Source organism: Mytilus californianus, unplaced genomic scaffold (genome assembly GCF_021869535.1).
Source record: "Mytilus californianus isolate M0D057914Y unplaced genomic scaffold, xbMytCali1.0.p SCAF_4, whole genome shotgun sequence".
Classification (NCBI taxonomy): domain Eukaryota; kingdom Metazoa; phylum Mollusca; class Bivalvia; order Mytilida; family Mytilidae; genus Mytilus; species Mytilus californianus.
The window spans coordinates 31287117-31309048 of NW_026262690.1; the positions used below are offsets into that span (position 1 = coordinate 31287117).

A 21932-nucleotide genomic window follows, 5' to 3' on the forward strand; every position below is an offset into this window, starting at 1 on the left:
ATTGATGTTAATAATTATTTAGAAAGAGGTTTCGTGGAGCACTTGGAAGACCTATCAATATACTGTTGTTTGTAAGGACACTTATGTAGTTTAGGTATCCAATACAGTGATGGAAGATCCAGTTCTTCATCTTTGGTTGAAATTCCAAAGGAACATAGAACAGACCTATGATTATCCAGGATTTCCTCTTTAGTAAGTGTCGTGGGGGTATATGTTGAGTTTCCAAATGAATTGTCAATATCTAATTCATTTATCAAGCAGTTTATGTAATGTGATTTACACACAAAAACGATGTTGTTTGGGGCTTTATCTGCGGGGACAACAACATATTTGTCATGGAGGTAGGACAAGTGTTTAGCAACATTTGGGTCTTTAAAGATTGATGTAACATGGGTTTTAATAGACCCATTCAGTTTCTTAATTCTGATTTGTATTAACGACCTTCTTTCTCGCGTTTAACCCATTGCCTGGCATAATCCACGACTGAATCCATCAGTATTTTGAAGTTGTGTTTCCAATTGACGGATTTAGGCTCACGAAAATTCGGGCCTTTGGATAACACATTTCGCAGAGAAGTGTTATTGACAATGTTTAGGTCACCAGTAATAACGTGGCCAGCTAGATTATATATGAATGGGGAACTAGCACATGCGCAATCAGGAGGTTTAGACTTGAACTCGTCAATATTGAGATCCTGCAACACGTGTTTGTAATTGAAAATTTTAGTTGCAATTGGTTTGGTATAGGTATAAGAAATGATAGGTACAGACTGATCTTTAAAATAGGGAGGTATTTTCGAGTGAACTAATTTATAATGAAGGATATTGCTCAAGTTGATGCATCTTTGTTGACAAAGGAAAGTTTAAGAAAGGATCTTTTCTCTTTTTCATCTTTTCCAATGCGAACTGGTTTGAAAAGTCTGTGACTTGCAATATCCGAAATGATAGCTGTAAGTTTGTATTGGTTTGAATGAGGGTTTGTAACAGTGGTTTCCAAACATAAATTGTACCGAGAATGAAAAGGGTAATGAATAAAGCTTCGTGCGAATGTGATGAATACCTAACGGCTTTTGTATAAATGACAGCAGGTCATTAATAGAGACATCATGGAGAATAGGTGATGTATAAAGACGATGACCATGACTGCGTCTACGCCGAGAAGTAGAGTTGAAAATGTTCATCGCATTCACCGAGCTACAGGAAGGACTAGATAGAATACCTATACCATCAATTTTGTCATTGCAACCATATGGTGTCGCAGTTCCCAATAGTCGAATCCAGTAGTCTTCTTTCTGTCTACGGAGAGGTGTTGCAAGATGAGGATTGTTAGTCCTGTGGTACTATATTATTTCGATGATGCCAAATTGCATAGAAACGATTGAATGATCAGGCTGGTTAAAATACTGGTAAACAATGTCGATAGCACTGTTGTTGATGTCTGATCTATGGCGTTTATTTAGCCTTCCTTTCGTTTCACCGACGTATACCAATCCGCAAAGGTTACACTCTAATCCGTAGACGACATTAGTTGATTTACAATTCAGATCATCGTAGCTTCTGGTAAAATAAGACTTTTTGGTTAAATTGCTAGTGAATTGAGGATCTGTTATAAAAATTCCACAGGTTTTGCAGCCTGTGACTTCACATTTCGAAATTAGACAGTGTTGTTCAGAGTCATCAAAATCCAAAATGTCTTGTAGAATAACTGAACACGGCTGCGTACGTAGATTATTGCCGTTGTTATTAGTATGATGATCTGAATGTGTCATGTTAGGGATATTTGTCATGTCTGTTGATGAGGGGGCACCTACCATATCAGACGACACCGTGTCCATGGTGACGTCTGTTTCAGACATTTTTATACTGGGCGACGTCCGAGCCAGTATTCTGTTTGATCTTCGTAAATTCATGCGTGTAAGGCTACTAGGCGGATGATGTCCTCGGGGACAAAATGTCCATCAGCAGAGACATCGACCCAGTGGTTGTAAAGGAGGGGCGAAAGATACCAAAGGGACATTCAAACTCACAAGTCGAAAACAAACCAACAACGCCATGGCTTAAAAAGAAAAAGACAAACAGAAAAACAATAGTACACAAACACAACATGGAAAACTAACGACTGAGCAACACGAACCCTCCAAAAACTAGGGGTGATCTCAGGTGCTCCGGAAGGGTAAGCAGATCCTGCTCCACATGTGGCACCCGTCGTGGTGCTCATGTTAGTACAAACCCGGTAATAAGTCTAATTCGGTAGGAAATGCGGTTCTTTGACTAAAATCTTGAAAATGTGATAAAAATGAAAAATTTCCAAAGAATTGTTACACAAATTCAAAGCACATTTATGTAGAGTAGATATTCCAGATGCTTTTACAAAAATCCGCTTGCGTTTATCCTTTGAAACAAAAAAGTTAAGTATTTCTTTACAAAGGATAGAAATGTCCAAGTAACCGAAATTTCCAGTAAATGTCTAAAATTTCGACCCAATTTATCTCTAAAAGTAGCACATGAAGGTATATTTTTTATTACATATTTGAATTGACTAGGTAAAAAATAGCTTGTATGCAAACTTTTGTCAAAAATTCACCGTGGGATCAAAACTGTATCGTATGTCCTTAATCGCGTAGTTACGACGAGTATTTGCAATCTTCACTCTGAACTTCCCGTTAAGGTAAAGTTCGGTTTGGATTCATGAAGATGACCTTCTCACGTGATCTCAAGTGCTCCGGAAGGGTAAGCAGATCCTGCTCCACATGTGGCACCCTTCGTGTTGCTCATGTTAGTACAAACCCGGTAATAAGTCTAATTCGGTAGGAAAATGCCGTTCTTAGACCAAAGTCTTGAAAATGTGATAAAAATGAAAAATTTCCAAAGAATTGTTACATAAATTCAAAGCACATTTATGTAGAAAGATATTCAAGATGCTTTTACAAAAATCCGCTTCGTTTATCTTTTGAAACAAAAAAGTTAAGTATGTCTTTCTAAAGGATAGAAATGTCCAAGTAACCGAAATTTCCAGTTAATGTCTAAAATTTCGATCCAATGTATCTCTAAAAGTAGCAAATGAGAGTATATTTTTTGTTACATATTTGAATTGACTAGGAAAAAAATAGCTTGTTTGCAAACTTTCGTCAAAAATTCACCGTGGGATCAAAACTATATCGTATGCCCTTAATCGCGTACTTACGACGAGTATTTGCAATCTTCACTCTGAACTTCCCGTTAAGGTAAAGTTCGGTTTGGATTCATGAAGAAGACCTTCTCACGTGATCTCAAGTGCTCCGGAAGGGTAAGCAGATCCTGCTCCACATGTGGCACCCGTCGTGTTGCTCATGTTAGTACAAACCCGGTAATAAGTCTAATTCGGTAGAAAAATGCCGTTCTTTGACTAAAATCTTGAAAATGTGATAAAAATGAAAAATTTCCAAAGAATTGTTACACAAATTCAAAGCACATTTATGTAGAGTAGATATTCCAGATGCTTTTACAAAAATCCGCTTGCATTTATCCTTTGAAACAAAAAAGTTAAGTATGTCTTTCCATAGGATAGAAATGTCCAAGTAACCGAAATTTCCAGTAAATGTCTAAAATTTCGACCAAATTTATCTCTAAAAGTAGCACATGAAGGTATATTTTTTATTACATATTTGAATTGACTAGGTAAAACATAGCTTGTATGCAAACTTTCGTCAAAAAGTCACCGTGGTATCATAACTGTATCGTATGTCCTTAATCGCGTACTTACGACGAGTATTTGCAATCTTCACTCTGAACTTCCCGTTAAGGTAAAGTTCGGTTTGGATTCATGAAGAAGACGCTTCTCACGTGACTTCAACTTCTTAGGTTTTTGTTTTGGTTTGTGTTGATCAATCTTAGTTTTTTCGAATATAGGTTTTTGGTTATCGTTTTCTTCTCTTTTTTTCCCCTTTCAATTCAATACAGATTTGTAGATATGATTCCATTCTTCACTTGTGTTGCAATGTCAAGAAATGTGATCTTAGAGGCAGAGATTTTATAGATGAATGTTATTGAGGGATGGGCGCCGTTGGCATGTTGAATGAACACATTAAGTTTTTGTTCAGTATTATCCCACTGCATGTCAATTTGTCGATGAATCGAAACCAAGAGAGAGGTTGAGAAAGAGAAGTATTGAAAATTGGCTGTTCTAATTTGTCCATAAAATATTGGCATATGACGGGGCCATCTTTGTTCCCATTGCTGTTCCGTCAACCTGGAGATAATGTTCACCATTGAATGTGAAGTTATTTCATTTTAATACCAAAGGTTAGAAGCTGGACTAAACATTCAGTTGGTGGGTGTAAGGTGCTGCGAGAGTTCCAGACTTCTCTACAGGCTTAAATATCATCTTCATGGGGATGTAAGTATAGGGAGAGGTTACATCTAGCGATACAAGGATTGTTTCAGGTGGTCTTTAATGAAAGTTAATAAATTCTGATATCTTGTCTGTAGGGTGGTCACTGGTAGAAACTATTGGTCTACCTGGATAATGGACTTTGTCTATTTTGGTTTGGGCAGAAAATAGAAACATTTTTGTTTTTCCAGGTGTTATGAATTCAAATTTGTCTGCATCTATATGATCCTGTTCACATCTGATTTTCAAGTCTGTGGTAACTTTTTTTTGTGACTTCAGGAGTTGGGTTGCAGTCTAATTTCTTATAAAATCTTCATAAGAAAGTTGGCGTTCTGTCTCCTAAATAATCACATATGTCCATGACGATAACAGCGCTGCCTTTATCTCCCGGTTTCAAGGGATTACCCTTATTATGAGAGTAAAATTTCAATCGCTTGAGTTCTTATGTAAACCAATTAAGAGATTTGATAATAAAGAAAAGAATAAAGACAAAGCAAATCAAATCAAATGTCAAGAAAAACTTGCAAAAGAAAACACAATTATATATAGATCTATATACATGTGAATGCATGATAAATAAATTTACGATACTTTGTGACAAGAAAAACACAACTGATCTGCAAGGTATACCATCTACTTGCCACACAAGCCGAAGAAAGGCACTACTCGACTAATAAAACCTATATTTTATATACAATAGATGGCCGGGTGATATAGGGCGCACTAAGCAGTGCATGCAATGTTGAAACAATGTAACAGAAGCATCAAATCCAACTGAGGTAAGAACAAAAATGTTCTTTCGCAAATTTGCAGATCTAACAGAGGCTAAATTTAAGACGAAGTATATATAAGAAGTGAAATTAGCCATGTATTAACCATCGGTTATCCGATGGAAAACCTCTGTCGTAAAGTTGTCACGTATTTAGACATATATAATTCAATTGACGTGACTGCACGATAAGTAAATAATCATCCTTTACGACAGACAAACAAAGCAGATTTGCAAGGTAAACCATTTACCTGCCACAATACATCATACTCTGTGTTACAACCCTTGATAAAACCGACGAGGAAAGGCACACTCGACTAACGAAAGCTATATTTTCATATAGTCTAGTTTGCCCAGTTGTTTAGGGCGCCGAACACAGTGCAGGTGGTGTTGCCACGATGTAACAGAATCAGGAGTTCGGATCCCAATGAGGGAAGAACAGACATTTTTTAACGCATATTTTCAGATCTAACATTGTTATGCTAAATCTAAGACGAAATATATATATACATTGTGATGTTATCCAAGTAAATCCAAAGGTAATCCGTTGGAGAATCTACATATCAATGAAGTAAATAATCCTTGGTTCAGTGGATGTATATTCCCAATTTTTTACATTTTTACCTATTATGTCTTGTTGCAGTTCAGTGTTTCTGTTGTTCAGCGATATACTACTGTTGCCTTTATTTGTTCTGCTCACACATTGTTGTCAAAAAATTGAATTTTACGCAACTGTCAAACAAGTGGGAGGTTTTGCTAACAATGAAACCAGGTTTATTCCACCATTTTCTACATAAGGAAATGCCCGAACCAAGTCAGCAATATGACAGTTGTTTTCCATTCTTTTGAGGTGTTTGAGCTTTTGATTTTGCCATTTGTTAAGGGACTTTCCGTTTTGAATTTTCATTTTTTTCCTCGGTATTTTTGTTATTTTATAATAATTTTCATAATAAATTCAGAAAAACACATGTCAGTTACATAATGTTACTTTATTATTTGTTAGCTCTTTCTGTCATGTTTGGCTCTTCATACAGAATGAATGAAAGTTATCGATAACAACAATTACGTTGTATCAACTTAAAGCTGAAGCGGTTAACTATATACAAGGAACGTTACAGTCTTCCAGTATCATTTCCATGGCAAAAATATTAACATCTTTTAAAAGATCAATTTACGTTTGATAAAATGTAATTTGTGGTATCATAATTTATCATTTCAGCATTCTTTTTCCCTTTAAATGTTCAACTGATTACTTTTATTTTAATTGTAAGTTTAATAGAAGACTTCATATAGGAGTTTTTCAGGGTAGAATGAAAAGAAGCTAGCATCTCTCTTTAACTTCACGTTCCACTATGTAAATGATGTCCTCTCACTAAGTTACTAACTACTTGAAACTAGTTAAGAATACAAATTATAATTGCATACCAGTTGTATGTCTGTGCTTGCTATGACTTTATTATGTTGTTCTCTGTTTATTTTAATTATTGTCACTATATATATTATGCTATTTTGCTGTAACATTATGCAATAAAATATTCATTCATTCATCTGTTCATTCACTTGATAGTTCAAAGTTCGGTGACTTAGTTGAACGCATCTATCCAATCGAAGTTGAAATAAAAGATTCCACAGAGATACAGTTTAGTCTGCCTCATATCTTGACTTACATAAAGAAATTGACAATGAGCGTCGGTTGAGAACAACACTTTACGACAAAAGGGAGGTGATTTCAGCTTTCCAATTGTTAACTTTTCATTTCTATGTAGCAAATTGCAACAGCACTTGCATATAGAGTATATACTGCTGATACGATATCCCAGAGCTTGCGTTTCCTATCATAATTTCCTTGATAAAGAGTTGCTGCTTACAATGAAGTTTGAACGAAGGGTTGCTAGTGATAAAGTTGAAGTCAATCCTTTGAATGTTGAATATCGGTGTCACAGATTGCCACGAATATGTTACAACTGTCGTAAGAAGAACAACGTCCCTTTTTCTTCATGAGCACAATCCCGTCCTTTTTTCTTTGATTGTGGCATCACTAGATTAAACTTATAACCGTATTTGTTATTACCATCAGCACCTAGAAGACTACCACATGTGGAGCAGTACCTGCTCACCCTCCCAGAGCACCGGGTATTCCCCCGTTCTTGGGTGGGGTTCGTGTTGCTCAGTCTTTAGTTTTCCATGTAGTGTTTTGTAAGTATTGTGAAGCAAGAAGTTGTTTTAAATGCACCCGGACTATCAATTGTTGATACCTGATAGACACACTTATTAAATTAGTTTTAAGTATCAATGCGAAAATATTCAACTATGTTTGAAACTTAGAAGGTAAATTCAAACAATTTGATTGGACGAGGAGTTAATTGTAAACATGTGCTAATAATAATAAATTTTATCTTCAAGTATCAACACATTTTATTTGTATCAGTACTATCCTACCAACTTGTAATTTAGCCAGTTTTCAGAAAATCGATTACCTGTATTTAAACCACGGTAATTGATGACTAATGCATACGTCACAACAACGAATGTGCAACTTGAAAGGTAAGAAGGAATTAATGTATATATGTATAACAATAGCCAGTTATAATTATTATAATGATAATAATAATAATTATAATAATAATAATTATATCATATAAATAATAATAGAAACAAGTTTGATATATTTTACCATTATGAAATGTAAATTGATTCTCAACAATTTCATTGACGAACACTGAAGTCCAATGGAGTACAACATGCAAACACTGCGAGCAATCAAATAAAGAATTGTTCTGTTTTATAATAGCGAAATAATTGTATTGGAACATAACTTTATACAAAGGACTAATTATCATTTGTGTGACAGCCTGTATTGTAACACAACGGTCCAATGATAAAACAAATCGGGTTTTTATCTCCATTCGCGTAATAATTATACATTTGCACCAATTTATAGGTAAACACAACTCATGAGAAACATAATTAATATAGAATTTATTGATACTATTACAGAAAATACCCCTTCATCTGTTATCTACTTCCTGCTCACAGCGGGGAGGTGGAAGTAGTATTTCGAGCAGGATACGTTTTGTATGAATATCACACGTCAATTAGCACTCTTTAAATACAAAGAATGCAATTTGAAATATATATGTACAAGTCCGTTATGGTGTATTATTTGTAAGCTACACTTATAATACACTATACTTCTAAAACATGTAGTGTCGCCTCTACCATACATCTTGTACTTTTAAAGAACAAAGATGATTTTTTCCTGTTTTCTTACGGATGATGGCATTTCAAGAGATCTGATTTTGACGTTTGTTGTTGCTTAGATTTTCTTTATAACATCCATAGAAATGTAAATGTTCAGATTGTGCAAATAAAGCAACACACTTTCCATCAGATTGTGCCTCAGTCATAATTTCCTCCGCAAAGCAATCCTCTATTTCATCTGTGTGGCAGGCCGAAAAACTGAGATAACCATTTGTCAGTTTCACTTGACTTCTCATTGAAATCTCTTCTGAGCCCAGCTGTTATTTCCAACTGTTTGATCTTTTCGCAACTAGTTGTGTGCGAGATAAAAACGACAGCACTCTAGTTTAGATGAATGGAATTCATTAATTTAAACGTTGCACATTGCTTGTGAAGTGATGTTGGATTCAAAGCGTGCTGACTACAGATTAAGTTCCACATAATACGGTAACAATTGTAATCTTTTAATTTACTGACCAAAGTGCATTAATAAGGGATATATAGTTACCATTTTGCATCCCTGTATGGGAATAAAAAATATTAAGGACATCACTTGAAAGTTCCATCAATAAATATTTCTGTAATACCACTGCTCAATCTTTCCAAATTGACATGGCTTGATAAAATAATTATTTCGTTGTCAAGGTCATATTCATTCACCAGCAAGAAGAATAAATATATATATCCAAGCAATGTTAGATCTGCAAATTTGCGAACTTTTGTCTTTCCCTCAGCGGGATTTGAATCCATGCTTTTGAAACATCGGGGCAATTCCGCCTGCACTGTGTCCAACCACCTAGACCACTAGGCCAACTAGACTATACCATATAGCTTTCGTTAGTCGAGTGATTACTTTCCTCGTCAGCTCCACCTAGGTTTATAATATAGTTCATAATGTATGGTGGCATGTCAGTCGTGAAGGACGATAAATACGTGGACTTACCATGCAGTCACATCAATATGTATTTATTATATATGTCTAAATATGATGACAACTCTAAGACTGATATTATACATCGGATATCCAAGGGTAATATAGTGCTAACACCACAATTTACCTATTCTTCGTCTCAAATAGATTTTGGATAAAAAGTTAAAAACTTTGACACGAAATGAAATCAATTAATTTCAGCGAAGTTCAAATTGTGGAATGTCAACCACAGCATCTGGATGTGTTGATTCCTTTGGATGCATGTATACATACGCCGAGTCTAATATTGTAATATTGTAAAAACTTCATTTGCATGAACTTACAGATTCTAGAATTATACAAGTCTCACATTTCTACAATCGTTGTATGGTTTTTCATTTGCCTTCAAGATTTTTGCAATCAGCATACTAGATTTACGCCTTTTTACATCAGGCTGTTCATACTGAAGAAGGATATCTGTTTTTCGAAATATCTATTGATATTTGTATATAATCAACTTTCTTCGTTGCAAGTTTTGTTATTGTACACTTTTTAAACGTATATACTTAAACTATCTATTGTGTGACAGTATCATTTTTCATACCGATACAACGCCCTCGTAAAAAAGATGATTGACTATTATTTAGACGTTTTATACATATATAAAATGATATCTTGGTCAGCTGTATATCATTGAACGGTATATTTGGTATAGCATATGCTTATGAATATAAACGTATAGTGTAAAACCATTAGGATATATATTGTCTCAATTTTGTTTTCCAGATATGTAATATTATAAGTACTAACACCGGCAATTTCAGGCATGAGATAACAAACTCTTAAAAACTGGATTTAAAATTAAATACATATAGCCATAATGATTAAACAACAAAAAATACAGATGTGCATTAATGTACTATTTGAGAGACAATATTAACTATAATCTATCAATACTTGAGTTCAACGTAATCAGTTATATAAATACCATAAGACCATGACTATGTGACGGTGTATTCACCTTTATCCGCATTCTTGACAAATTCCGATATCTTATATATGATTATTTTCTCATAGCTGCAGTACAATCAGTTATTTAGTGTTGTAATCATGACTTTATAACAAATAAGGCATCATGAAATCAATCAATAATTTGCATGTTTTATCGGTTTTAAACCAGTTTGAAATACAAAAAAAAAAGAAAGAAAATAAAAGTATAAATTCTTATTCAATCAAGATTATCCTGGCAAAAACGTAATGCAATTTTGAACAAAAAGAAAAGACTATTTTGTTTAAATCGATGTCCATTCTTTTTGAAAAGGAATCATTCAAATGGATATTAATGATTTGTAGAGCCAACAGTGACATTTGCATGGTAATTTTTTTGTTAAATCGTATGATAGATATGCACAGAATGTCGCCCTAGTTGCAGAAAAGTGGAAAATATCACTAACGATTTGATGTGAGCTCTTGCCATCACTTAGCGTCCGTTGTTGTCGTAAACTATTTAAAAAATCTTCTCCTCTGAAACGAACGTCCCAAATGTTGCTCAACTTCACCTGAAAGTTTCTTATTGTAACTTATTTCAAAATTATATCCGGGGATTTGATCCATCGACAAACATGGCCGCTGTTGCTAAAAATAGAACATGGAGGGTAAAATGCAGTAGTTGGCGTATATCTCAAAAAGGTATAATTGTTGCCGAATTTTCAGATAAATTAGACAATCTGTTTTGGAATTATTGCCCATGAAATGTATTTTATTTCAAATTTCGCAGTTTTTGGTTATTATCTTGAAAACGTTAACAGATAGAGGAAAATTTTAAAACACTAAAAATGACCAGAACAATACGATCAACAAATAAGTCAACTTGGCAGAAATCGTCAATTGACCCATTATAGGAGTTATTGCCTTCAAATGATGATGTTTACCCTTTTTGCATTTTTTTTTTAGGTTTTAGGTAACTATAGTTGACAGAGAGAATCTTTCGATAATAAAAGTGTTCAACAAAAAATTATCTACAAATAAGCCAACATGGACAAATCGTTAATTGTCCTTGAAAGACTAATTTCAATCTTTTTTCTTCTTTTCTTCAAGGCAGAACAGACATAATTATATTTGTGATCTTTTTATCTTTCTACACCCCTTTTGTACACCGTTTTTGCATTTTAAGGTTTGAGAATTGCGTGTTCATCACTACATGTGTATTTTGAATAAATCATCAGCATTATCTTCATAATCAGTTTTAATCTATTCTTTTGTATGAAATGTGTTTTTTTCGTTTTGATTTCAATTTCATGCATCAACATCAGCTAGACACATATTTCAACATACTTTGGTCTTAAGAAATAAAGTTTAATGATGAACATTGTACATCTGTAACATTTTCTGGGGACTATTCCAAATGTTCTCTTGGTTTTGCAATGCATTTATTTTTAATTTGAACTCTCAAATAAATGTATGATCACAGCTTGAATTCTTCAATAGTGTTTGTAATCATATAAATAAATTCTCGGGCTGAAATTTGTATAAACAATACACATGTAGGTGAACATTTACCTTCCACGCTTACATCGTCGTATCGGACAGAATCTGTATGTAATTATATGTAAAAATGTCTTTCTTTGTACCATTAACTTGGTTTTATAAGAAATAAAGAATATAATGACAGATTTTCTGCAATGCGTCTGAATGTTTTAGTGGAATCGCGTACGTTTCCTTGTCAATCAAATTTGATGAAAATTAATCCAAGATCCTTATAATTAAAGACAGTCATAGGTGGTAAAGAAAGTTAAACAAACGTGGATTTCATTTTTGTATTATAGTTTTCCAACAAATGACTGTGTGTGTCTTTGATAACATAATGTTTTTCTACTGTTAGTTGGTACATATATATACAGTATAAATTTTTATTTGTAGATATAAATTTGAAACTTTCACTATGGTCAACATGTCTTATTGTTATGTATCTCCTACCCACATAACATAATGGAAAATTTTCTATTCTATAGACAAATACTCTGATTGTATAAAGTGATTTGATCAATGATGGTAAAAAATGAATGCAAGAACTTTGTTACCAAAACACATAAACGTCAGTTGATCTGATCGAATTAATCAATATTGTGTTTATCAAGCCGTATAGAAAATCAACGGGGGTATGTAGGAAATGTCGGAAAATCCAATATCCATCATTCAGTCTTACTAGTTTGTTTAAGTAAGATTCATCCTTCATATCTTTTTGGCGGTAGACAATTCCCTACTGCACTATTGACGTTTTGGGTACAATACATATGCTTTAAAAATATTTTATATTATATTTTCTATAAAATATAGAATTTCGGTTACACACCGCTTACTCTTTTATCGTTTTTTGCTTACGAACATTTACATTTAGTAATAATATTTTGATGATGACTCAATGACACACGTACTTGCATCTCATATATCCCAGTTAACTTGAGATTTAGGATCCTATTGGAGCTAGAAAAAATGAAAACAACACGATTGTATTTTTTTGATTGATTTTTGAAACTTGAACATTGGTAAACTAATGTTGCCTCTAATTTAGACATGGTAAATTACAATATTCTTCTGCTAAACCAAACATTGGATATGGTTTAAAAAAAGCAATATTGTAATTACTAATATTATCTTATTATCTGACAAAAAAAATTATTTTTATTAGTCTTGGGAAAGTATCATGCTAAGAAATATAAAAATTCCCATATACTGTTTATTTAACATAGAAAAGTAGTGTAAAAAGGCTTACATCTCTGTAAATCTTTAAAAAAGTGAAAGAAAAATTGAAACTGGAATAAAGAACAAAAGTCAAGAATAACATTCTTACGTACCGTGACTTAAGTAAAACTTTATCCCTTGTTATAATAAAAAAAAATAATATCCCATTCCTCAAAATAACTCTGATATATAGAATATAAATTAATATAATGACTAACTCTTACTTGTAACATTGCAAACTTGTATATAAATTGATAACAACGTTCAAACCTATGATTGCGTTGAATAAAAACCGCAATTTTTATACGTGTGCATGCAAAACAAATGTCTTGGTAGAGGATATAATTACAGCGCAAACAACATTTTCCAAAAGACCAAAAAAGTGAAAAAGTATATTTTAACAAAACGTATTTGACTAGCAGGTCGAACAACGGATGTTCTTAAACCCTGCTGACTGCCATTGGCGATTGCCAAATAAACGGATCACCAGATGTAACAACATGGATCCTAACTATTAATTTAATACCAAACAGAAAACAATAAACTTGCGGAAAAGATGGTATACCGCAAAAAAAAAGGTGCAAAAATTAGTACACCATATCCGGATTTCGACAATTAATGTCTCTTAAGTGATGTTAGGAATCGAAACGGTATTTGGAAGGCCATACAATTTACCTCAATTTAGGATAGACTCTTGAATTTGGAAGGGTCGAAATAGGATGAACGGATCATATAAACCCGAAGGCAAATATAATACAAGCCCAAACGAAAAATATAAACAAGTCTAAATTGAAAACAACGTTCAAACCTATGATTGCGTTGGATAAAAACTGCAATTTTTATACGTGTGCATGCAAAACAAATTTCTTAGTAGAGGGGTCTAATTACAGCACAAACAACATTTTCCAAAAGACCAAAAAAGTGAAAAAGTATATTATAACAAAACGCATTTGACTAGCAGGTCGAACAACGGATGTTCTTAAACCCTGTTGACTGCCATTTGCGATTGCCAAATAAACAAATCATTAGATGTAACAGCATGGATCTTAACTATCAATTTAATACCAAACAGAAAACAATAAACTTGCGGAAAAGATGGAATACCGCAAACAAAAGGTGCAAAAATTAGTACACCATATCCGGATTTGGACAATTTATGTGTCTCTTCAGTGATGTTAGGAATCGAAACGATATTTGGAAGGCCATATAATTTACCTCAATTTAGGATAGACTCTTGAATTTGGAAGAGTCGAAATAGGATGAACGGATCATATAAACCCGAAGGCAAATATAATACAAGCACAAACGAAAAAATACAAACAAGTCTAAATTGAAAACAACGTTCAAACCTATGATTGCGTTGGATAAAAACTGTAATTTTTATACGTGTGCATGCAAAACAAATTTCTTGGTAGAGGGGTCTAATTACAGCACAAACAACATTTTCCAAAAGACCAAAAAAGTAAAAAAGTATGTTTTAACAAAACGCATTTGACTAGCAGGTCGAACAACGGATGTTCTTAAACCCTGCTGACTGCCATTGGCGATTGCCAAATAAACGGATCACCAGATGTAACAACTTGGATCTTAACTATTAATTTAATACCAAACAGAAAACAATAAACTTGCGGAAAAGATGGTATACCGCAAAAAAAAGGTGCAAAAATTAGTACACCATATCCGGATTTCGACAATTAATGTCTCTTCAGTGATGTTAGGAATCAAAACGGTATTTGGAAGGCCATATGATTTTTTTATATATACATTTCGTCTAAACAACAGCCCAATAATGTTAGATATACAAGTCTAAATTGAAAACAATATATATATATATATATATATATATATATATATCTATATATATATATAATTCTTCTAAATAACAGCCCAACAATGTTAGATCTGTAAATTTGCGGAAGCAAATTTTTTGTTCTTCCCTGGCCGAGATTCGAACTCATGCTACTGAGATATCGTGGCACCAAATCGCCTTGCACTATGCCCGACGCGCTAGACCAATCGACCACCTAGGCTCGACTAAAATCAAGTTTTCGGTTACCTTTCCTTGTCAGTTTTATCTAGAGTCGTAACACAGTACATGATATATAGGGCATGAAGATGGAATAAACTGACGAGGAAAGGTAACACCCGGCCACTCGAAACCCGCTTGAAGAGAAGGGGCTACAGAATTATTCAAAAAAGTTTTCAGAAAGCGGAAACTATTCCAAGGAGTAAACTGTTAGAAAACAGAGATAAAAAGAAAATTAGAAGAACTCCATGCGTTCTTACTTACCACCCATCTCTCAAAAACAGCTTCGGTGTCATTCGTGAGCATTGGAAAACAGTTAAAAAGAATTTCAAATTATCCAAGATTTTTCCCGAACCCCCCATGATAGCTTTTAGGCAACCCAATAGTCTGCGGAACCTGCTATTGCGGGCTGAAGTATCTGATCATAGAAGTACTTCTGGAGAATGTCGTTCGTGTGATGAAAAACGCTGCAAATGCTGCTTACAGATGCATCACTCATCAACTTTTCACAGTAAGGCAATCGAAAATAACTATAAGATATTTTGCAATGTAGCCTGCAAAAGTATGAATGTTATTTACATTCTAGAATGTTCGGTTTGTGGCCTCCAATATGTTGGTGAGTCAAAGCAGCCTTTCCACAAACGCATCAATGGTCATAGGAGTGATATCTCTAAGAAGCCACTTCTCCCAGTTAGTTAGCATTTCAGACAGTCGGGTCATAAGCTTGCTGACTTTAACCGCATGAAAATTCTAGTGATTGAACAGAACATTCACTGGAGTGATGCCCAGCGGCAGTTTCGTGAAATCTTTTGAATAAAGGAACTATATAAATCATCCAAACGGCATCAATAAGAAATGCTAGCAGTTTTATTTTACACTCATTTTGGGATGTACATATACACAGTCACGTCTATTGAGTATCGAGTTTTGTTTTATATTATGATGTACAAGATTTGGGATTAAATCAATAGACCAAAACTAACCTGTATTATTGAGCTATTTTACACATACAATTAGTATTGTTAAAATTATTGACACTGACGAGGGCTATTTGTTAAGCCGAAATATTTGTCAACACGATTTTATCAACATGTTATAACATCATCTTCGTATATTACCATCTTATATAAGTACCGTTGTGCAAATCTTTAAAGACTTGTATATATATATATATATATCCCATACGGTATATAAAAATTGTTGAGTTAGATTGCTGACAAATAACAAATACATTGGGTATTAAATAATAATATAACATCTTCACACGCTTAAAACACATGTCTTATGTCTATCTCTAGATTCGCCTTACGTGACAAGGTAACACTACGACTATTGAAGTTATATTTTTATATAGCGGATGTGGTCGTGTGGTCTAGAGCGCTGGACATGAGGCTAAGCGATTGGTGCTGTAGTGTATCAAAGGTGTGAGTTCGAATCCCGTTGAGGGACAAAAATTTGTCAGCATAAAAGTCTAATTCTAACACTGTTGGGTGTAATTTTCAGACTTATATATATATATATATATATAGAGAGAGAGAGAGAGAGAGAGAGAGAGAGAGAGAGAGAGGAGACGATGTAAACAATCAAAGTGGAAATGAGATGAGCCATATTGAATCCTAATAAATAAGAGGCAATAGAAGTTTACTGATGTTAAGGTTCATGTGGACCCTTTGGCTAAAATGGCTGCGTTTTGACCTCAAAATTTACTCCGAGTACAGACTAACCTGTTCATCTGGAAAAGTTTTAAGGCATAGCATGCCCTAGATAAATAAAATTCAAATGCATTTTATGTTTAAGAAAATTTAAAACTTAACTGGATTTTGCTGTGCAATTCTTTTTTGTCCCTGCAGAAGATGATAAAATAAACAAACACTTGATATGGTCCACTCAGGTACACAGTTTAAATCACCAATTATTGTTAGGTATCTATTGTTTCTCTATTGTCCATGTCAATCAATACAGTTCACTTCAATTATTACCTGAAGGGAAGTTCTCAAACCTCTTTCCTAACTTTGTTTATTTTGGCACCTTCTGGAGGAATGAAAAAAAAGTGCACGGCAAAATCCAGTTAAGTTCTTAATTTTCTTAAAGAGAAAATGTATTTGAATTTCATTTATCTAGATTAGTTATGCCTTAAAATTTATCCAGATACTCAGGTTTGTCTGTACTCAGAGTAAATTTTGAGGTGAACATGCAGCCATTTTAGTCCAAGGGTCCACATGAACCTTAAAATTTCACAAGTTTGAGCTTTCTAAAAAGCTGTGGACTGCTTCGCTGTATCCCAATTTAAGGTAATATGAGTGCATGTGGTTGTTGATTTACCATAAAGCTTGCAATGCGAAGCAATAGCATATAATTGTAAACAGCAATAAATATTTAGTTTCAATGAAAATGATGGTGTTCTACTTTAAGAGTGTGCATTATACACCCATGCTTTTAAAATTTTGTTCACTTTACTAGTTGAAAATTAAAACATTTACAAATAGACACGACTCTGGAGGTGTACCTCTCTGGAGGTGTGCCTAGATTTGCAGAAGTTATAAAATACAGATAATGCATTTTTGTAAACATTGTATAGAAACATTGTTTAGCAAAACAAATCGTGCATATTTCAGACTATCAAAACAAATAAACACGTATTAATTATTGATATCTCAATATTGAATTTCAGTGTGCAATATATGCATAATAAAACGAACATGAATTAATGACAGTTGATCGGAACTGAAATACACATAGTTAATTTTCCGGCATTTGATATTTTATCCTGAGACGAGAAAAGTCTGTAATACTTTATCTCATTTAAGCCAATAACTGTTGCTGTATCTCAGCCGCATCATAAAGCAACCAATCAGAATCTATATGTGATAAGTAATTTTTTCAAGATGGCGTGTATATCGACTGAAACTAATACAGGAACTTCTTAGGAAGAAAGTTAAGAAGTTAGCAATATCTTTTAACTCTACGTTCCGCTATATAGATGATGTTCTTTCACTAAATAATACAAAATTTGGTGACTATGTTGAACGAATCTATCCCATCGAACTAGAGATAAAGGATACTACAGATACAGTTAAGTCTGCCTCATATCTTGACTTACATCTAGAAATTGACAATGAGGGTCGGTTGAAAACAAAACTTTGCGACAAAAGAGATGATTTCAGCTTCCCAATTGTGAACTTTCCAATTCTATGTAGCAATATTCCAGCAGCGCCTGCATACGGAGTATATATCTCCCAATTGATACGATATTCCCGGGCTTGTGTTTCCTATCATGATTTCCTTGATAGAGGATTGCTGCTCACAAGGAAACTATTAAACCAAGAGTTCCAAATGGTGAATTTGAAATCATCCCTTCGTAAATTTTACGGACGCCATCACGAGTTGGTTGACCGTTATGGAATAACCGTTTCACAGATGATATCGGATATGTTCCTAATGTCGTAACTACAATACCCTTTCTTTTTCACGAATGTGACTTACCGAATAAGACTATGTACCGGATTTGTAATAACATAAGCAACACGACGGGTGCCACATGTGGAGCAGGCTCTGCTTACCCTTCCGTAGCACCTGAGATCACCCCCAGTTTTTGGTGGGATTCGTGTTGCTTAGTCTTTAGTTTTCTATGTTGTGTCATCTGTAATATTATTTGTCTGTTTGTCTTTTTATTTTTGGCCATGGCGTTGTCAGTTTGTTTTCGATCTATGAGTTTGACTGTCCCTCTGGTATCTTTCGTCCCTCTTTTTTAATAGCTCCGCACCGTGATGCGAAGCAATCAATCCATTAAGAAGATACAAATCAAGGAAAAAATAAACAAACAGAGGGAATCGAAAGGAGCGAGATCGGGTGCGTCAATACGACAAACGTCTCATGCTATCCATGCATCTACATCCATGCTAATCCCCACTCAGTCAATCGGGAGTAAGACACAATCGAGAATAGGACGAAATCTGTAAATTAAGAGATTAGACGATTTTATTCGGGTATTTAAAGATCTGAGACCGCAAATACATATCGCTAGTGAGGTAAGATAGACATATCGTATCGTTCAACCAATGCTTGATGATGTCCGTTAAACTTGTGTAAAATACCTTCTTGTTTCGGTAGTATCCTTAATCTCAAATTCACTTGGATAGATGAGATGCAACCACTTACTGAAATGTGGGTTATTGAGTAACAGTACATCATCAATATATCTAAAAGTGAGAAAAAAACCTTGGAAGATGTATTTTTTTTCTTTTTATCTTTGAGAAGGTTCTGTAGGAATTCTGCTTCATATGAACATTAAATCAAGTCTTTAAGAAGGGATGCACAATTAATAGGCATTGGAATACCGTCTAATGAAATATCAATCCACCCAACAAATATGTTGTCGATCAAAAAGTCCAATATTTTTGTGATATTTTTATGAATTATAAAACTGCATCACAAAACTCGTTGACTTGCCATTAACGGATCTACTCATATTAACTTAATTACACAATTTAATAATCGTGGATACCACCGACGTCAGAAACGGCACGCCTTATTCTCTTTTCAGTGACTTTTTCGCAGACGACAAAAAAAAACATTGTTTCTTAGTCCTTTGCAATCACTCTTAATAGTCACATGACCTTGTGGAATATTTCAGTTCGATCTTTGAATATTGTCTGTATCGGTACTTACAATAATTTTTATGTTTATACGTTAAAGAACTTAACATATTAATATTGCTATCCAGGTTTGAACACTTTTGGTTCTGCACCCTGTCGATACGTTCATTTTTGCACTGCACGCATTTGTGTTTTTCCATTTCTTTACTCTGAATCCGTTATATTTCAGTCTGCAAATACATGGTCTATTTATTAGAAGAAACAGGACCTTGAATTAGCATTCAGTTTTCGTAGACTAGTACTATTTTCTCTTGTCATTTTGTTGGTCGTTGTTGTTCTTAATAACCTTCGCTAATGAGTCTAGCATCAACCTGATATTTATAGATTGCTCTACTGAAAATTGTCTTCGGTTAGGGAGAAGGTATATCGCTCTCAAATATGTTTAAACCTGTTAAATTCTTTATGAACCTGTCAGGAGTCTGTATTTTAATATGGTTGTGGATGTTTTATGTCTGCTGCAGTTTTTTTGTTTGATTTTATTTGTTATCGGACAATTTGTTTTCTCTTTTGATTGGTTTCATATTGTGTTATCCTTGAACCTTTTATAGTCAACGATACGATATTACTTTGGCTATAATTGAAGGCCATATTGTAACTTATACTTATTTACATGCTTGTCATTTAGTCTTTGGTATATAGCCTCATTGGCAATAACACGGCATATCATTATTTTACATACCCGAATTCTTACTATATATAGGCAATTAGTATGTTACATGTTATCAACTAATTTGAAATATAGGACAAACTTGGACAAGTTTTTATAATCAGATGTTCCGTGAAAAGAAATAGACCATTAAAATAACCTGATGTTACTTCAAATAACTTACATTTTACAAAAGCAGATATGAATGAATAGTACCGTATATCAAATACATTTATATATATTATGATGTAACAACAAGAGAACCTATCTGTATTATTCTAGATTTTCCTAACATAGAAGGGTTCATGGTTTGTTAAAAGCAGTAGTTGAATTGAATCGTGAAATAGGAACACTCTTTTATGAAACTGATAATCGCATAGAAATCGAGAAAAAATAAGTCAATACATCTTTCATAACCGTTTTTACAGTTAAACGGTCGCTTTCTTTATAATAATTTAAAAGGAATGTACATTTCAATTCACCGGTACAAATCTTTAAAAACTTACACTATACAATGGTCTATTCAAGTCTGAAAACATTATACAAGAGGAGAACGCAAACCTTAATAATCTTTAATTAAAATTTGAAAAAAATGAAAACATATGCATTTTTTTATTGTTCGATTGAAGGTTGTATTATGTTTTGTAAATTTGACGAAGTACTCGAAAAAAAAAAACTACAAAAGAAACGGTATATATTTTACTATATAAACAAATGGTACCAATTTTCACAAACAAACAGGCTATTTTCTTATCTTGACGAGATGCCAAATTGTTTAAGATTTATTAGGAAACGTTTTTGTTTGTGAAATCGCCTTCGACAAAATATCACATAGATAGGCAAACATTTTGAAATAATTTAGTATACTATTGATTGACTAATGTCAACCTATCCTGCAATTCTGAATATGAAATTCTCATCGATAAACGCTATCTTTCACTTCTCAGTATGAGACACTTCAAAAATCCGTCCTATTGCTATAGAGTTCGAAAAACAACAAAATAAGCTGCAATTTTTCATAATGATGACTCTTAATTTCTCTCCATGAAAAATTAACGTGTAGAGCAAATTTTGAATCTCGAAATATTTTTATATCCCAGTGACTAGTATAAACTAATTTACGGATTTATATAAATAAGAAGATGTGGTATGAGTGCCAATGAGACAACTCTCCATCCAAGTTACAATGTATAAAAAGTTAAAAATTATAGGTCAAAGTACTGTTTCAACGCTGAGCTTTGGCTCACACCGAACAGCAAGCTATAAAGGACCCCAAAATGACTAGTGTAAAACAATTCAAACAGGAAAACCAACGGTCTAATTTATATAAAAAACGAGAAACACCTATGAACCACACCAACAAACGACAACCACTGAACAACAGGCTCCTGACTTAGGACAGGTGCATAAAAATGCTGCTGGTTTAAACGTCTTAACAGGCGCAAACCTTCACCCTAATCTGAGACAGTAGTGTAACATTACAACATAAAAAGACACACTATAAAATATCAATTAAAATGGCTTAACTCGACCAAAAAGACATTTAAACAAAAACAAGTAAACATACACTGAACGAA

At 33.7% G+C, this 21932-nt stretch overlaps 1 protein-coding gene across 3 annotated transcripts in view; it reads left to right on the forward strand.

Annotated features, from left to right (window-relative positions):
- The first annotated feature begins 7617 nt into the window (after positions 1-7617).
- LOC127737877 (NFX1-type zinc finger-containing protein 1-like) overlaps positions 7618-21932 on the forward strand; it is a 32697-nt gene continuing 18382 nt past the window's right edge. For all 3 annotated transcript variants that reach the window (XM_052248823.1, XM_052248824.1, XM_052248825.1), the window contains exon 1: positions 7618-7681. The gene's annotated coding sequence lies outside the window, so the exon portion shown is untranslated. The remainder of the gene's footprint in view (positions 7682-21932) is intronic.